At 38.8% G+C, this 15405-nt stretch overlaps 1 long non-coding RNA gene across 1 annotated transcript; it reads right to left on the reverse strand.

Annotated features, from left to right (window-relative positions):
- Positions 1-7814: 7814 nt before the first annotated feature.
- Positions 7815-9557, reverse strand: LOC131625904 (uncharacterized). The gene is made up of 4 exons (XR_009290977.1): positions 9286-9557; positions 8974-9072; positions 8690-8799; positions 7815-8607 (listed from the first exon to the last, which is right to left on the reverse strand). It is a non-coding gene; the product is annotated as an uncharacterized LOC131625904 (long non-coding RNA).
- Positions 9558-15405: the final 5848 nt, after the last annotated feature.

The following is a 15405-nucleotide window of genomic DNA, read 5'->3' on the forward strand; positions in this document are numbered from 1 at the left end:
GAATGTATCGAAGAAGGTCTCTTCGATACTGAAGAAGAATGGAAATGTTATCTCAATGACTCGGGATATATATCTCAGGAAGAACCATATCCTCCTTCAGAGAAAACAAGTGCTAAAGAAATTCCGCCTATTCCTGCAGAGGTTTGGGACACCTTGGGACAACCAAGTGGAAAATTTGATTATATGGTGAAATACACTGCACCTGAAAGTTCAAAGATTGCGATCGAAGATATCCAACCAACTGGATGGGGAGATTCCTTTGAATATAATAGTCAACCAGAAGAGGCTTATCAGCCCTGTCAATTTTCTCAGCAACCTGAAATTACTGGAGATTTCAGATTCAATGCATCTGCCAAGATTAATAATCCTGAAGATGGTTATTATCACATAAATGCCATTTTTGAAGATGAAGGGGAAGATGGTCCCGCAACTGACTCGGAAAGTGTCGCTGACAATGAGTCTCTTCATCCTGAAGACTGGGAATTCCATCCTGAAAATTCTGAAGATTGTGACTCGTCTTATGCTCTTCAAGAAGTAGAAGAAGACCGTTTCAACTCTACAAAGAACAAGGGTGACAAACCAGGACCTTCAAATCCTGCTCGACCAGCGGTCAATGTCAATACTGAAGATCACTCTGGGGAGAATTTTCCTGAATACATAATACACAGAGGAGTTCGTTGCTATTGGAAGGCTGTCGACGTTCCGAATGTTGTTCGCCGCTCAAAGTAATCATCTCGCTGTTATTTTGACCTCCTGCCTTGCCCAAAGCAGAGAGATGTTTTATAGGGCTTTGCTTTTAAATGTTCCGCCCAAATAACTTTGTGTATAGGGCTTTGTTTTAAAAGTTTCCCTCTTTGTCCTGCCCAAGACAAATGAGTTTGTGTTTAGGGCTTTGTTTCAAAAATGAATCATAAATAAAGCGTCGTTTTGAATTCCCTACATTATATGTTTTATTTTTGCTTTTTTCTGGAAATGGTAATCCTAAAAAACCAAAACAAAATATAAAAAAAAAACTTTTCAAAAAAAAATCTGCATACACTCCTGCATTCATAAATTTTCTGAAATAAATATAAATCACATGTGCAGATTTACTATTGATAAACCCATTGAATGCAATAACCCTATGCCCTCTCCCAACTTTGAGTTTCCTGTGTTCGAAGCCGAAGAAGAGGAAGAAGAGGAGATCCCGGACGAGATCTCTCGATTACTTAAGCACGAGGAAAGAGCCATTCTGCCTCACAAAGAGCCTTTAGAAAAGATCAACTTGGGTTCTGAAGAAGACAAAAAAGAAGTGACCATTGGATCGCTGCTTGATGCTGATGTCAAGAGTAAGTTGACAGACCTTCTCAAAGAATATGTTGACGTGTTTGCCTGGTCCTACCAAGACATGCCTGGGTTGGATACCAATATTGTTCAGCATTACTTGCCATTGAAGCCAGAATGTCCGCCAGTTAAGCAGAAATTGCGAAAGACTCACCCTGATATGGCTAACAAGATCAAAGTAGAAGTTCAAAAACAGCTCGATGCAGGTTTTCTAGTCACCTCTGAGTATCCTCAATGGTTGGCCATCATAGTGCCAGTTCCGAAGAAAGATGGCAAAGTCCGAATGTGTGTTGATTACCGTGACTTGAACAAAGCTAGTCCAAAAGATGACTTTCCATTACCACATATCGACATGCTGGTTGATAACACCGCTAAGTTCAACGTCTTTTCCTTCATGGACGGGTTCTCTGGTTATAACCAGATTAAGATGGCTCCTGAAGACATGGAGAAGACATCTTTCATTACCCCATGGGGTACCTTTTGCTACAAAGTGATGCCGTTTGGATTAAAGAATGCAGGCGCAACTTACCAAAGGGCAATGACTACTCTCTTTCATGACATGATGCATAAAGAAATTGAAGTTTATGTGGACGACATGATAGCCAAGTCCAGCACAGAAGAAGAACATATTGAATACCTTTTGAAGTTGTTTCAACGATTAAGGAAATATCAGCTTCGCTTGAATCCTAACAAATGTACTTTTGGGGTTAGATCTGGAAAACTCTTGGGTTTCATTGTCAGCCAAAGAGGTATTGAAGTAGATCCCGACAAAGTCAGAGCTATTCAAGAGATGCCTGCTCCGAAAACTGAAAAACAAGTAAGAGGATTTCTCGGACGATTGAACTATATCTCCAGATTTATCTCTCAAATGACTGCTACTTGTGGGCCGATTTTCAAGCTTCTCCGCAAAGATCAAGGGGTTGTATGGACTGAAGATTGCCAGAAAGCGTTTGACAGTATCAAGGAATACCTGTTAGAACCACCAATATTGATTCCTCCAGTTGAAGGGAGACCATTAATCATGTACCTTACCGTGTTGGAAGAATCCATGGGTTGTATGCTTGGACAGCAAGATGAAACCGGTAAGAAGGAGCATGCCATCTATTACCTGAGTAAGAAATTCACAGATTGTGAGTCTCGTTACTCCATGCTCGAAAAAACATGTTGTGCTTTGGCTTGGGCTTCCAAACGTCTCCGCCAGTACATGATCAACAATACTACTTGGTTAATCTCCAAAATGGATCCGATCAAGTACGTCTTTGAAAAGCCCGCCTTAACAGGAAGGATTGCCCGGTGGCAAATGCTGTTATCTGAGTATGACATTGAGTACCGTGCCCAAAAAGCGGTCAAAGGAAGCATTCTCGCCGATAACTTGGCGCATCAACCAATCAATGAATATCAATCTCTCATGTTTGACTTTCCTGACGAAGATGTCATGTACTTGAAGATGAAAGATTGTGACGAACCGTTACCTGAAGAAGGTCCTGAGCCTGGATCAAGATGGGGCCTAATTTTCGATGGAGCAGTAAACGCTTTTGGCAATGGAATTGGGGCAATCATCATCACTCCCAAGGGTACTCATATCCCGTTCTCTTCCAGATTGCTATTTGATTGTACCAACAACATCGCAGAATACGAAGCTTGTATCATGGGTCTCGAAGAAGCCATTGACTTAAGGATCAAGATCCTAGACATATATGGAGATTCAGCCCTCGTGATCAACCAAATCAAAGATAAATGGGAAACTTACCACCCTGGCTTGATTCCTTACAGAGATTATGCAAGACGTCTGTTGACTTTCTTCAACAAAGTTGAATTGCATCATATACCTCGAGATCAGAATCGAATGGCAGACGCCTTGGCTACTCTATCTTCCATGTTCAAAGTCAATCATTGGAACGATATGCCTACAGTCAGAATTACGCGCCTTGAAAGGCCCGCCTATGTGTTTGCAACTGAAGCCGTCATCGATGATAAACCGTGGTTCCACGACATCAAACGCTTCCTTCAAACTCAAGAGTACCCGCTTGGGGCATCAAACAAAGATAAGAAAACTCTAAGAAGACTTTCTGGCAGTTTCTTCCTGAACGGAGATGTGCTATACAAAAGAAACTTCGACATGGTTTTGCTCAGATGCGTGGATAGACACGAAGCAGACATGTTAATGCATGAAGTGCATGAAGGGTCCTTTGGAACTCATTCAAACGGGCATGCAATGTCCAAGAAAATGTTAAGAGCAGGATACTATTGGTTGACAATGGAATCAGACTGTTATAAACATGTGAAAAGATGTCACAAGTGCCAGATCTACGCAGATAAGATCCATGTGCCACCGACTCTACTCAACGTTCTCTCATCTCCATGGCCTTTCTCCATGTGGGGTATCGACATGATTGGAATGATCGAACCAAAAGCTTCAAACGGTCATCGTTTCATCTTAGTAGCAATTGATTACTTCACCAAATGGGTTGAAGCAGCATCTTACGCCAATGTTACAAGACAAGTGGTTGTGAGGTTTATCAAGAATAACATCATTTGCCGATATGGTATTCCCAGCAAGATCATTACTGATAATAGTTCAAACTTGAACAACAAGATGATGAAAGAATTATGTGAGGAATTCAAGATTGATCATCATAACTCTTCTCCTTACAGACCAAAAATGAACGGCGCCGTTGAAGCTGCCAACAAGAACATTAAGAAGATTGTCCAGAAAATGGTCGTCACTTACAAAGACTGGCACGAAATGCTGCCATTTGCTTTACATGGATACCGTACTTCAGTGCGTACTTCAACAGGGGCAACTCCCTTTTCTCTAGTATACGGCATGGAAGCTGTGCTCCCCGTAGAAGTTGAAATACCATCAATGAGAGTTCTCATGGAGACTAAGTTATCAGAGGCTGAATGGTGTCAAAGCAGATACGATCAGTTGAACTTAATCGAAGAAAAACGCATGGCTGCTCTATGCCATGGACAGTTATACCAAGCAAGGATGAAACAAGCCTTCAACAAAAAGGTTCGACCTCGTGAATTTCAAGAAGGCGACCTCGTGCTTAAAAAGATCTTGTCTTTTCAACCAGACTCTAGGGGCAAATGGTCTCCTAATTACGAAGGCCCGTATGTTGTCAAAAGAACATTTTCTGGCGGCGCCATGATTCTTACAACCATGGATGGTGATGAACTCCCATATCCTATGAATGCTGATGCAGTCAAGAAATACTTTGTCTAAAAAAGAACAAAAGAACAGCTCGGTAAGTCGAAAACCCGCAAAGGGCGACTTAGGCAAAAATGAGCGTCTCGGTGGACTGAAAACCCGGAAGGGCGGTCCAGGCAAAAATTAGAGACAATAAACAGAAAAAATTCATCCTGGTAGATTGAAAACCTGAAAAGGCAATCTAGGCAAAAATTAGGGATTCATGACAAAGTAACTGCATCAGTCTGTACTTCGTCACCTGAGGAGTCTTTCTCATCAAAGGATCTTCAATCAAATCATCGCCAATCTGAAGCGACAAGCACAGTTGGAACTCAAAAGTTGTTAGGGGAAATAGTGGTTATTGCTTTCAATGTAGCCTTTTCCGCATAATTACCATTTCCAACTTTTGTAAATACTCCATGGAATCACGCCTTTAGCTGATTTCCATCCTATTAAATAAATTTGAGCCTTGTGCCCATTTGTTTGCAATCTTTAATTTCTTTCAGCTTGCAAAATGACGCTTTAATTGTGTTATTCACTTTTGAAACAAAAAAAGAAAAAAATAAGTTTTAAATGAATTTACTTCACTTTTCTTTTTCAAAATAAAAGCGAAATTTTCCTTTGAGTTGTGAACAACGGAAGGAACATCAGCAGTCGTCTCCATAGGATGAACAAAAGGATTCTCCCTGAAAATTGTTAAGACAACGGTATTCTGGTCCCAGAAAGAATTTCTGAAGCAATTACCCCTCGAGGTAAAGAAGGTCTTCTATCCCCAGTGAAGAAGCTCTCCTATCCTCAGTGACGAAGATTTTCCATCTCCAGTGAAGAAGTTCTTCCATCTCAATAAGAAAAGATGCTTATCTTCCCCAGAGAAGTTTAAAGCACACAACATCATTCATCACCTGTGTTATCTACACCGTGTTGAAGAACATTTACCAAGTATCTGGTTGTATTGCGACGTTGGTCCGTCTCCAGTATATACTTCTTTGTCTGTCAGTATTGTCAACATGCATGCGACATTCATGACATTCATCATTCATACATATTTGCATCATTTATGCATTCTTGCATTTTTTCAATGTTTGCTTTAAAATCACTTGTTTAGGATATATCTATCCTCAAAAAAAAAAAATAAGTACGGGCGTGTCATCTCTCCAAGTAGGTTGTCACCCATAAGCAGAAATAACATCTTCTTTCTCCAATTCCCCACTGAGATCATTCCTCGTGGAAGAAGGTTTCTTTAGTTTCTCCTCTCAAAACAAAGGAGAAAATCCCCATTTGAGTTCATTCCTCATGGGTACAAAGTCTTGTTTGACTGTTTCTTTCCAAGCTCATTCATGGATAGAGCCTTGTCTTTACCAAAAATTCAAATTCCGATTCCTCAAATAGAGTCGTGAAAAAATAGACAATAAGCAATAGCCTCATCATCCGAGCAGCTTATGTCTCTTCCAAAAGATTTTTCCTCTCTAGGAAATCAATCATGAAGACCATTTGACAATCAGGGCCTTATTACTGTTCACAAGGCTGAATAACCAGTAATTCCCCTAGCAAAGTCTCCAGGATCATTTTATCACTCGGCTGATAATTGATCATGTCTTCAGAACCACTATCACGAGGCTGGTAGTCGGTAACCTTTTGTTCTGGTTATATTATTAAACATGTCTATCCCAATGCTGATAGTCGATAATATTAACCGAACCTTTGAAGCTCTTTTTACCTTGTCAAGTCTATCACCATGCTGATAGTCGGTAATACAGTTTCATACCTTTCACCTTCGCATTATTAAACAAGTCTATCCCCATGCTGATAGTCGATAATATCGATAGGTAAGCTTTTCTTACAAAGCTATCATTCCCCGGTGGAGCATACACTTGCTTTCCCGAAAAGAAAAAAAACGGATTCTCTCCCTAAAACGGATTGAGACATCCTTCCCAACCTCTTTTCCCCAGCGGAGTCAGTTCTTGATATCCCCTCGGTAAAGATATCCTTGCATCATTCGCAATTTTGGTATCTTAGGTCCAAAATTCGCGTCTTCTGATATTTAAGTCTCTTCCACCCTATCAAAACGAAGATTTTCAATCTTCATGTCTCAGGTTGAAGAAACTTAAATAGGGGCATCTGTTATACCCCAATTTTTGACCTAAGATACCACCTCATATCATTGCATATGCATCATTTGCATCTCTAACAAAATTGCATAGTTTGTGTTTGTTACTTGTGACTCAGCAGGATTAATCAAGAAATCACTCATCAGTACAAGTAACAATCAATTAGGGTTTTGTTCTCCCTTCATCTCAAATGAATCATCTTCATCAACAATCAACATTTGGTCCTCAGAGATTCATTTCAACAAGCTCAAAGGCTCTGAATCGACTGAATTAGGGTTTTGACTGAAGATAGCATACTCTTGACTTTTGCTCAGGATTTGACCCAATGACTTGGGACAAGACCTCAAGACCCCAAGTACCTCATTTTGACCTAATCCATTAGCTCAGAACATCTCCTACACAAGGATTGATCAATAGTGAAAATTCAAATCATCAGATAAGGGTTTTGAACTATCAAGGACTGAAATCAGGGATCACATTTGGGAAACCCTAAAAAATCCCAGGAAGTCAATCAAAGGTTTCAATCATCCTCAAGTAATCCCTATGACAAAATCCAATGGAAATTACATTTCAATTCAAGATCCACAGTCATCAATTTCATCAGATCGACAATTAGGGTTTTTGACCTAATCCACTGAACAACTGACTTTTTAATCAGGACATGGTGCCACAACTCAAACCATGACTCAAGGTCTTCCAATAACTCAATATGATTCATTCATTCACTCATTCTTTGCAAGATACATTCATGTTCGTGGGTGATTTCATTTTAAAGGCGCCATTGCCAATTGGTGCGATTTAAGAGACTTGATTGGAATCTATTTCTTGGTTTTTTAGGCTCATGGATTGCTCATGGTGAAGATTTGATTCATATGAATTATTTGATCATTCATGGGAATTTCATCAAAGTTGCAAAGAAAATATCATGTTTAATTCATTGTTGGAAAATTACTTCAAAAATGATTCAAGATTATGGGTTCAAGGATTTTAATTCAAGATCATTTCTAATTCATGGTGCAAGAATACATTTCAAGACTTGAAATTCAAAACTTCACTACTTCAAGGATATTCCACCATTTCCTTTTGAAAAAGGATCATTCAAAGGAATTCAAGAATTGATTCAAGACATAGAAATTGCATTTGAAATTCATTCAAGAAATATTCAAGTTTCATACAATTTCATTCAAGGATTCTAAGAGAAATTCAAGCATTTACAAATGATGTTTCTTTACATGGAACAAATGAATCCAAAATTCAAGAATTACATCATTCCAAAATTCTATTCACTTTCAAGAATACAAGTTCATACAATTCTAAAGTGGAATAAATTTGGATTACAAAGAATAAAAGAAAATGCAATGCTTTCTTGAATTCTTCAATCTTCAAAGTCTTCATCCTTCAAGTTCAAGCTTCTTCATGCTTTCTTCAAAGTCCTCATGCAACATGAAAAAGAAACATAAGAGGGGTGAATTTAGCAAAAGAATAATTCAAGACAAAAAGGGGTGGGATTAGCAAAAATCCAACAAAGGAAATAATTCAAAAAAAAGAAATAATTCAAAAAGGAATCAAAGATATTTCATGTCCACTTGCAAGAGAAAAATCTCATAAAGAATATTCTTATTCTTTTTCTTATCTTGCAATGATTGAAACTTGCCATTCAAGTTTACCAAATGCCAAACACTTCCTTAACTTTTCCTATAAATAGAAGGCCTCACTTCATTGCAAAACACACCAAAGCTACTATACTACTAGCTTTCTCACTTCTTCCTCTTCTCTTATAGTTTTCATGTTTCTTTGTGAGAAGGAGAAATTCTTCAAATCAAAGAAAACTACTTGAAAAAAACATAAGAGTTTCTAGCTACATAGTTCTTGAAGGGGAGTGAAGAAGAAATTCTTCATACCTTGGTGGAGAGTTCCAACTTGAAGTCCATCTTCAAGTCTCCCTAATATCCAAAAAGGTGGTATCATCTTCATCAAAGGATCCTACAACAACAAGCAAAGTTGTTAGGGAAATTGTTAGTAACAATTCAAGGTTGTTAGTAACAATAAGGAATTCAAGGCGTACCTTCAACAATAATCCGGCGAAAACCTCCTCGCCGTAGGTAAGTCATCCACACTTTCACTCTCAATATTATTGTTTAATCATTGCTGCAAATATGTTATTCTTGTGCATAGCTGAAAATCGAAAACATAGAAGCTGAATTATTGTTGCTGTAAGAGGAAAAAACAGCCACAGTTACAATAACAATCATCAAAAGTTCAGAAATTCAGCAATAGTAACAATTTGCAACAATTAAAACAGTAGCTACGACTACTTGCAGCAGAATTTCAGAAGGATCAGAGGCATACCTCAGCACAAAATCCGGCAAAAACCTCCTTGCCGCAAGTAAGTTGTTTCCACTTTCACACTCAAAATTGCTGTTAGTTATTTTTGTCCTTGTTGGTCTCCTGTTAGAAACCAAGAAAACAGAGAGTATGAACATTTTATGTCATAAAAGAGGAATTTTGAATTGAGACAAATTGTTTCCTTTTGTTCACCGATAGCTCAAAGAAAGAAACCGGTGAGGGATTGAGCAAAAGAGAAACCAAAAAATAGAGATTGCATAAATAATTGTTACTGTATCATAATGACAGAAAATTGAAATTTGAAAAAAAGCAAACCTTCAGCTTGTCTTCAATCAACCAAACCGAGTGCACACCGATAGCAAAGAGAGTGGTCGAGAGGAAGAATTTCATGTTCTTCAATTATTCATCACCGTGAGCACCGAGAGAGAAGAATTGTTGCTGTTGTCATTTGCAGAGAGAAAAAACGAGCAGAGAGAGATCGTGAGAGAGACCAAGAGCGAAAGGAGGGTCGTTTCGTTGTTGTTTGAGCAAAATCATGAGAAACCAAGAGAGTAAAGGCAAGTTGCTATGGTTGTTGTTCATTTTCCAGAAAAGTATCGTGAAAGAGAGAAAGAGAAAAGAGGCGCTGCCTCTATGTGTTGTTTTTAGGGTTTTCTCAAAACCCAACTCTCGTGTTAAGAGGCGGATCCGGGTCATACTGACCCGACCCGGTCCGGTTCATTTTGTTTCATCCTTTTAATTCAGTCTTGGGCCTGCACCTCCCTTTTCAGGATTAACATCTACTGGCCCATCCAATTAGTTTTTTTAATTAATTCTCTTCTAATTTTCATAAAAAAGGGTTTTCATAAATAAAAAAAAGAGACTTAGTATTATTTTATTTAATATAGGATTTAGTTTTATTTTCTAATCCTTATTGAAAAAACTCCAAAAAAATATTTTAGATGCATATTTGATTTTATGTTTTCTAATTATTTTCTTTTTCCATGAAAAAACACAAAAAAATATCTTTTCTTAGATTAATTTTGTTTGAATTTGATATTCTCATATTATCTTGTGTAGTTAATCATTTAAATTTTTATTTGATTATATCACTTGAATTTTCTAACTTCATCCAAGACTTCGAGATTATTTCTCTGTTGTCTTTTGGATTTGTCTGTTTTGTTTGATCTTCCATTTGCTGTAGAATTCCATAAACAATTACTGGATGATCATGGAATGCTGAAAGCTGTGAGCTTATTCGACATTCTTTTCTGCTGGTGAGGATGCTTAACATCTGTTTAAATCCTAATTTATTCCAAGCACATCACTTGAGGATCACGGTAACACCTCAAACTCAGAAATTCAATTTCTCATTCTTCGAGGTAAGCCTAAAACTCAATCAACTGTTTTCACAACAGTAATCAATTCACTTTCAAATCATGCAACTCATTGTTTTTCAAAACAGTGGGGCCTCTCGAATATTAGAGAGTATAAGACCCACTCTTTTTTTTTTCTTTTATACAGTTTTTCTTTGTACAGAAAACTCTTTCAAAACAAAAAACTTTCAAACGGTTTTTCAAACCTCGCGTTTGTAAATAAAACAATCAACCATGTTTTATAAAATAAAACACGAGCCTCCATGTAGGTATAAGTCCCAAGCCCCTTTTGTACATACCCATTCCTGTACATGAAATTAGGTATTTCATTGTACACACACTTTTGTACATATCTCGATCAATTAAAACTCCAAAAAATACAAAAAACCAAAAATGAAGGTTTCTCTTTAAATCTTCCCAAAAATATCATGGGCCTCCATGTAGGTATAAGTCCCAAGCCCCTTTGTAAATACCTGTTTACATAGCTTTGAATAAACTCAAGTGGACTTCTCCCCGAGTGTGAGTCCCGAGCCCTGTGTATACAAATGGATCATGCTTACAGGTATATTTCCTTCATAAACTCCATTATATACACACACTTTGTCATATATATAATTGTTCATACCTGTTCATGTTTGTTCATACTTGTTCATGTTTGTTCATATGTGTGATATGTGTGCTTGTTCAACTTAGTACAACACTAGGTTCCCCATAGCCTCCTATTGGGCTTCGTGCAAAGAATCTCCCTAGTTTAGGTTAGGACATAGAGTATGGTTTCCCGGTGAAATCGCTCTAAGAGCTCAAACCAACTATACCATGCCTCCCCTTGGGCTTTGTACAAACGAGTGACCCTCCCATAGCCTCCTCTTGGGCTTACAATGCAAGGACCCTGGATTGTCCCTCCCACAGCCTCCTCTTGGGCTTACAATGCAAGGACCCTCGGATAGCCTCCTCTTGGGCTTCGTACAAGGACCCACGGGCTTCTTATAAGCATCCCCAATATCCAAATCAAATACCCTAGGAGATTAGACATTTATCATCTCTATGATAGGAGTATCTCTTCTATATCATCACAAATAATCAATCAATCAAACTTTTTTGCCACAAGGCTGGCTAATCAATCAAACTGTTTTACCACCGTACTGGATGATTAATCAAAGTTTTTGTCACAAGGCTGACTTCATTGAAACTTTTGCTACAAGGCTGGCTGATTAATCAAAACTTTTTGTCACAAGGCTGACTTCATTGAAAGTTTTTGCCACAAGGCTGGTTAAACAAACAAAAACATCTTTATCATTCTAAGCGCCATAAGTGGCATGACCCAGGGCTTATAATGAAAAGATTTTCAAACAAAAATCAAACAGATGTATGTGATGATATAGATTAGATACATCGAGCATTTAGATGACATTTGTCTATTTTCCTTTGCTTCCACTAGCATAAGTGGGAACTACGATTGCTCTGACTTTCTCAACATCCCTTTGAGAATACGTAGGCACAAGGTCGATCCTTGGCGAGCAAAACAAAACACAAAAAACCACTCAAACCTTAGCACCCGTAGACCCGAGCTACAGATGCTCTGATTCCCTCTAAGGGATATCTATGCAGAGGATCGCGATGATCTTTGGGAGCATAATCAAACAAACACCTTAGGTCCCACCTATTTCACAAGAACCTCTCAATAACATGGAATGAAAAAACAAAGCAAAGAAACCTATAGAGTACTATAGATACGTTGGGTGCTAATACCTTCCCTTCGTATAACCAACCCTCTTACCCAAGATCTCTCCCCCAACTTTTAGGTTATTGCAGCTTTTTTCCTTTTCCTCCTTTGGAAATAATAAAAAGTTTGGTCGGTACAAAAGAAAAATCATTTTTTGAGCACTCGAGCCCAAAGAAGGCATCAGGTGTCTCATCCCACAAAAAAGAGGAACAAAACGATTTTTCGCCCGCGACACTGACTTCTGCTTCCATTGGACAGCTTCAGAACTTGAATTTCTTTAGATCCCTAGAACACTCACAGCTTCTGATTCCTGCTTCCATTTAGGACAGCTTCAGAACTTGAATTTCTTTGATCTTCAGAACATTCACAGCTTCTGATTCCTGCTTCCATTTAGGACAGCTTCAGAACTTGAATTTCTTTGATCTTCAGAACATTCACAGCTTCTGAATCATGCTTCCATTTAGGACAGCTTCAGAACTTGAGTTTTCTGGATCTTTAGAACATTCACAGCTTCTGATTTCTGCTTCCCTCGGATAGCTTCAGAGCTTTGAATTTCTTATTACATCACTTCATGCTAGATTGTATCAGAACATTGTTGAATGTACCAGAGCATCATCAGAGCATCTCTACATCCTGAAATGTTACAGAACAAAACTAAACGACAAAAGTCAGCATGAATGAGTTAGAACATAAAATGTGTATCAGAACACAAAATATGTATCAGAGCCATATAAAGCCATATAGAATATATCAGATCCAATAGACAATGTATCAGAGCAAATAGACAATGATTTGGATCATATTCTATTATCAGAATTTTTGATCATTCTTCCTTCTTGCTTCTGATTCTGAAGCTTCCTAGCACTCAGCTTGCTTCAAGAATCCAAGAGCTTGATTCATTTTGTTGCTTCTTATATTGATCTTGAATCTTTGATTCCTGCAACAACACAACATAAAAACATAGAACTTTGCAAGTTCTGTTAGTAAATGTGGAGCCTTTTTACTCGGTAACTGATATTAATCAGATCATTTATCATATATTTCTCCCCCTTTTTGTCATATCATCAAAAAACAGAAAAGATTCAGATACAAACAAAAAGAAACACACGGAGGAAAAAGGATGATTTCATTGAAGTTCAAGCAACAGGTACAGAAGTACACGAAGAGAAGGAAGACAAGATGCACAAAAACAGATGCAGCAAAAACGAAAAAGCAAAAAACAGCATAGACTCAATCTAAGACGGCCCTAGCCTTGACAGGATCTTAGCCAGCATCTCTTGAACCACATTGTTGTATCCCTCTTGCTTCTCCATGAAAGCTCTAAACTCAGTATTGGCTGAGCTTTGCTCATCCTGTTTCTTCTGAATATCTTCCAGAGTCCTTGCAAGACGAGAAGATTCATCAGAAGAAGCTTCACCGCTTCTAACCATAGGAATAGCATTGTGATCTGTAGCTTCCATAGATAGATCATTTGCAGGGATTTCCTTAACAGGAATAGATTCAGCAACATGATCTTCTACATCTGCTTCTTGCATAGAAGCATCTCCATATTCTGCCGCAGGAATTTCCGAATCTCCATTCTCAAGTGCCTGAAGAATGGCAGCAAGATTCCTGGGAGCAGAACGACCTTCAACTTATGGTGGGTCAACAACTTCTGGAATGACCAAGCTTGGGTCTTCCTTAGAAGGGTTTTCTCTCAGAAAGTCAAAGAGGGTCTTGAAATCCCCAAGTAGAACAGGATATTGAGGTATCCAGACCACAATCTCCCTGCAAGGATTGGCTTCCAATGCAGCAGCGAGTCTTGCTACTTCCAATTCATCCACAAGGGGCTTCTCCTCAGCAGCAACACAATTTCTGAGAGGATGGTAGTATATACCATTATCATCCTCCAGAAGGTAACCAGGGTAACCAGGGGCAGCAGCCACTAGTCTTTTCTGTACTCCCATTGCTTCTACTTGAAAATCCTTGCGAAATCTTCTCCAGAGATTTCTTGTAGAAACATCATTCAGACCATTTAGAAATGCATCCTTCAGAAGGTCTAGACTGCTAATCACCTCATGTCTGAAAAGTTCCAGGTAGGTATAGGGTTCAGGTTCAGGCGGATTGAAGGTGAATTTGTAGTCAGGGTAGAGAAGACAGTAAGGTTTGGATTTTCTGGTAGGTAAGGGATGGGATATAGAAGGTGGAGGTGCGGTGGATGAGGAAGAAGGGATATCTGAGAGAATGATTGATGAGGATGGAATATCAGAAATGATAGATTGAGAAGAGGATGGAGTATTTGTAAAGGGAATTGGTGAGAGAGATTTATCAGAAGGAGTTGGGGGAAGAATACTTAAAGGTGTGGGGTTTAGAATGGGAGAGGAGAAGGATGATGGAGAAGGATTTGGTAAGGTGAAGTTTACTTTTGGTTCAGATGGGGGTGATTGGAAAGATGGTTTAGGGACAGAAGGAGGTGGAGTAAAAACCTGCCTGGAGATTTGTACAGAAGAAGAAGATCTGGTTCTGCGAAAGGAATCTCTAATCCTTTTATCCCTTCGTTCGTCAGAGTCCACCTTGTCAGGATCATAGGTGACCCTCAACTTCTTGGCTTTCTCAGCCTCATCCTCTTGGGCTTTTCTTTTTAGCCTAGCCTTTAGTTCCTTCTGATCCTTCTTCAGAAGATCAGCCTTGGACGGAAGTACTCTGCCACGGATCCAAGCAGGATCAATATCTGATTGCTTCCTAACACAATCTTCCAGGTAAAGCTTGACAACCTGATGCAGTTCTTTTTGAAACAAGGAGGCAAAACCTTTAACAGCAACTTTTCTTGACAGAATGTCAGGAAAGCTTGTGCACACAGAAGGTACATTTTGAATGAGTTCCAGTCTGAACAAATCCACACCATTGAAAATGGGACCTTGAACTACTCCAAGAAAGTGGGACGCATTGAGTTTTCTGATGGAGTCCAGCACTTTGCTTTCAATTAGAATGTCTGAAATCATTCTTCCAAACGGAATAGTCGTTCTTGAAATATGAGGGTACTTCGCCCTTTCGTCTTCGCTTGACTCAAAGATAGAAGTCTTCAGATTCTCAAACAAAATATGGGAGATGTTGATTTCAGTCTTTTTGCCAATGCAGAAAAGAGTATACTTGTGATCTGGACTGATGTAGGAGGAGGAGAGCATCCTCTTTCTATGGTGAAGGGAACCCAGAATAATCTTAGCCCATACTTTATAAAACAGCCTTAAGGTGCCTGTGTTATTAGAGTCAATTCCAAAAGTCTGAGAGATTTGTTGTTCAACTCTAGACCAATCAATTGATGCATGTCGAAAACCAGACCAACCTTCTTCATCGTTCAGATTGTACAGCTTCCTGATG

The sequence above is a fragment of the Vicia villosa genome, unplaced genomic scaffold (genome assembly GCF_029867415.1).
Source record: "Vicia villosa cultivar HV-30 ecotype Madison, WI unplaced genomic scaffold, Vvil1.0 ctg.000250F_1_1, whole genome shotgun sequence".
Classification (NCBI taxonomy): Eukaryota; Viridiplantae; Streptophyta; class Magnoliopsida; order Fabales; family Fabaceae; genus Vicia; species Vicia villosa.